This window comes from Microtus oregoni, unplaced genomic scaffold (assembly GCF_018167655.1).
Source record: "Microtus oregoni isolate MIOR12 unplaced genomic scaffold, Mior012 000060F_005, whole genome shotgun sequence".
In the NCBI taxonomy this organism is placed as follows: Eukaryota; Metazoa; Chordata; class Mammalia; order Rodentia; family Cricetidae; genus Microtus; species Microtus oregoni.
In genome coordinates, this window is record NW_024543840.1 from 11,717 (window position 1) to 15,989 (window position 4,273).

Sequence of the window (4,273 nt, forward strand, 5' to 3'; positions counted from 1 at the left end):
TGTGTTTGTTGTGTGTGTGTGGGGGGGTATATTTTGACCTCACCAGATGAAGGCATTCAAGAGCACTGGCTCCATATCTGGCAGAGGCAGGATCTCTGGGAGTTTTAGGCCAGCGTGGTCTACAAAAAGGAGCCAGTTCCAAGAACAGTCTCCAAATCAGCAGAGAAACCCTGTCTCATAAAGCAAAACACAAAACCAAACAAGAAATAAATAAATTGAGAGAGAGAGAGAAAGCGAGAGAGAGAGAGAGAGAGAGAGAGAGAGAGAGAGAGAAGAAATGTGGATTTACAGATAGGAAATAAGAATAAAAAGAGAACGTTACCAACAAGACAGCCTGGTCTATAAAATGAGTTCCAGGACAGCTAGGGCTGTTACACAGAGAAATCGTGCCTCAAAAAATACTAAAAGAAGAGAAAAAAAAAAAAGCAAGCAAGCAAGAAAATGCAGGGGTTTTTTCCCCTTTTTTGTCTTTGTTAATTCCAGGCCATTCATTTTAATTTTACTTTTTCTTTTAAGATTATATTTTCAGGGGCTGTAGAGATGGCTCAGAGGTTAAGAGCACTGACTGTTCTTCCAAAGGTCCTGAGTTCAATTCCTAGCAACAATATGGTGGCTCACAACCATCTGTAATGGGGTCGTCTGGCCTGCAGTCATGCATGGAAGGAGTGCTGTATACATAATAAATAATTAATTTTAAAAAAAAGATTGTATTTGCAGCATAAGTGTTCAGAAAGAAGAAGTCCTGGGCCATGTAGTAAAATAGTTTGTCTGAAACACAAATAAAAAGACAGGTCCTGTCTCAAAAAACAAAAAACAAAAAAAAAAAATTAAAATGTGAAATAAAACAAAGAAGGGGCTTTTTGTTTTGTTTTGTTTTGTTTTCTATGAAACCTGAAAATGGCTGAATTCAACAATTATCCAACTTCAGCAAGAAGGTACTGTTTCCCAGCTTCAACCAGAAAACAGCAAATATGCACATCTAGGCCCTGTCAACAGAAGAGAGCACTAGATTTCCACCATGTGGTTTCTGGAAAGTCCAGAAATTCCATCTCTCCATTTCTGATTCTTTCAATCACTGCAGGCAGGCCTGCATTTAGTGAGAGAGTGGACACCACTCCTCGTTCCTTCCTGTTTCTCACGTGTTCATGTCTCACGTGTTCATGTCATAAACACGCGCACATGTGTTTATGGGGTGGCTTTTGAACTAACCAAGATGACTGGTTCCATATCTGGCAGAGAGGCAGTTGGATCTCTGGGAGTTTGAGGACAGCCTGGTCGACAAGAGCTAGTTCTAAGACAACAGAGAAACCATGCCTTGAAAATCAAAACCAAAACACAAACAAAAATAAATAAATAAATAAATAAATACATAAAATAAAACATGAATTAAATGAGAAAGAGAGAGGGAGAAGAAATGTCAATTTGTCAATTTTCAGACCAGAAATAAGAAAAAGCAAAACCGGGGGCTGGAGAGATGGCTCAGTGGTTAAGAGCACTAGCTGCTCTTCCAAAGGTCCGGAGTTCAATTCCCAGCAACCATATGGTGGCTCACAACCATCTGTAACAAGATCTGGCGCCCTCTTCTGGCTTGCGGGCATACATGGAGGCAGAATGTTGTATACATAATAAATAAATCTTTGAAAAAAAAAAAAAAAAAAAAAAAAAAAAAAAAAAAAAAGAAAAAGCAAAACCATAATGTCACCAAGATGACAGCCTGGTTTATATAGTGAGTTAAAGGTATTATACAGAGAAACCAAAAATAAAAAATAATAAAAGAAGAAAACAGGAAGGAAGGAAGGAAGGAAGGAAAAATAGGTGCTTTCCTTTTTTTCTTTGTTTATCTCAGGTTATTTATTTTTATTTAATTTTTTTCTAAAATTGCAGCAGCAGCAGTATATTTTGGGCAGCTGACTACTATCATGGAAGCGTTCAGAAAGAAGTCCTGGGCCATGTAGTGAGATAGATTGTCTGGAGCATAAATAAAAAGCCAATTCCTGTCTCAAAAAAAGAAAAAAAAATCAAGTTAAAATGTGAAATAATAAAATAAATAAGGGTGGTTTTTTTTTTTGTTTCTTGTTTTTTTTTTTTTTTTGCAATGAGTGAATTCAAGTCAACAACTTTCAGTTTCCCAACTCCAACAGGAAAGGCTGCAGATATCCATATCAAAGAGGTCCAGTGGAGCTGTAGCCACACCCTTTAATGCTTGTGTCCCAAGGACACAGAGTTTAGGAAAGAAATGATCTTGATCTTTTTTTCAGGAGATCTGAAAACTCAAAACAGCAACCAAACACACACCAAGTAGGAAGAAATGACAGAGAGGCAGGGGGAGTTCAAGGCCAGCCTCACCTACCAAGGACATTCCAGGACTGTTCCCTAGATAAACCCTGTCTCACAAAACCAACCAAACACACACACACACACACACAAACACACACACACACAAAACCCAGAAGAATAAGGAAAGTGTTCCTGAAACACCACAAACCAGCTAGATTGCACTTAATAGCAATCAAAAGTGGGTGAAATATAAAATGGAGAGAAATTCTTTGATGAAATCCAACCCTCTTTCTTGGTCAAAGCTGTACAGCCAATAGAACTAGAGGGAGGGAACATGTGTCCATCTCTCAATAAAAAAAGAAAAAAGGCTAGAATCTCACTGTGAGCGTAAAAGATGAAAATCTTACAGCTGATACCATCCAGTCTCAAGTTAGAAAAACTTGAAACGATGCAACAGGAGACAGACAGTTTCCCAATGAACTCTTGCTATTCTCCAGGGGAAGTTTTGTTCCTGAGGGTTTTTTTTTTTTTGATTTTTCGAGACAGGGTTTCTCTGTAGCTTTGGAGCCTGTCCTGGCACTAGCTCTTCTAGACCAGGCTGGCCTCGAACTCACAGAGATCCACCTGCCTCTGCCTCCCAAGTGTTGGGATTAAAGGCATGCGCCACCACCGCCCGGCTCTGAGGGTTTTTGGAACAACTAAAATCCCTCTTATCTTTTTGTTTTGTTTTGTTTTCCATGCCCCCTCAGAGGACACCTGGATGTTTTTTAAGGATTTGGTTTTATTTTATTTAAGTATTTTGTTCCTCAGACATAACTCTGAAAACACTAATACGTAATAGCCAGTTTCTATTCAGTTCAGTTCAGATTTTTACCAAAACCTCCTGTCTGGCATGTCTCTGTCTTTGTTGAGTTCCTGTACTTACAGAAGCCAAGAGATAGCTGGCAGCCATCCATAGAAAATGCCCTCTCCCTTTGAACACGGCCCTCCTTTGGTCTGAGTTTCTCACACAGCTCTGATGATGCAGGAGGATGCCAAGGGCCCAGTTGGTGCCTCAGCCCGATGCCTGCATCTGTGCCTTGGCAGCAGCTATTCATGTCTTGCCACTCAGAGTCAAATTCCCTTAAGTTTAGCCTTCCCTAAGTGCTTGTTCACTTCAGAGGACTCAACCCTCATCTTCCGTGTCCTCCTGGCCTAATTTCTCATATTACTGATTTACTGAGTATGAATCAGTAATATGAGATGTTCCGGAGAGGGAGGAAGGGACATTCATGAAAAAAGTGAGTGTTCAACTAACTAACTCCCCATGGGAGAAGGAAGTAGTGAAAAGATTTTAATGAAGCAGAGAGAAATTTCTGGTTTTGGAAGGAGGAAATCCTGAATGGCTCCCTCTGTGTCGCAGGAGAGACTCCTGGAAAGGAAACCTCAGGTTCCGGTCAGTCGGTCGGTTGGTCAGTTCGGGGAGAAATATTAGCAAGGAGGTAAAGGCCGTGCCTCACGACATCAGCAGTCCCTTCTCTGGAAATTCTACGGTATCCCGGAGAGCTCTCGGAATTTTGTGATGTCACTCGTGTCCTAGAAATGCCAAGTGCCCTCAAGATACACTCTCTCGGTGCCTATAAGACTCAGTTCTAGACATGTTGTCTAGAGAATGGAGATCATGGAGAGGCCAGAGGGAGGAAGAAGAAAGCTGACCTCAGATCTCAGAGGAAAACACGGAGAAATAATTAGTGGTCCTGGGGAAGACGAAGTGAGTTCACCACTAGCAGGGACTAGAGAGATTTCTGGATGTGATGGCTTTGAGACTTCCAGGGCTAGGGCTCAGGAACTGGGAGGTTTCTGGAATGAAATAGGTCTGTCTTGTTTCTCTGAGTTCCTAAAGGGCCAACCCACATCAAAGATTCACGATAGTTGATTTGACAAAGTCGGGAATTGACAAGGAGTGCGGAAGGAGTCAGTGAGATTTCAATACCAGCACTGCACATCACGCCCCCCC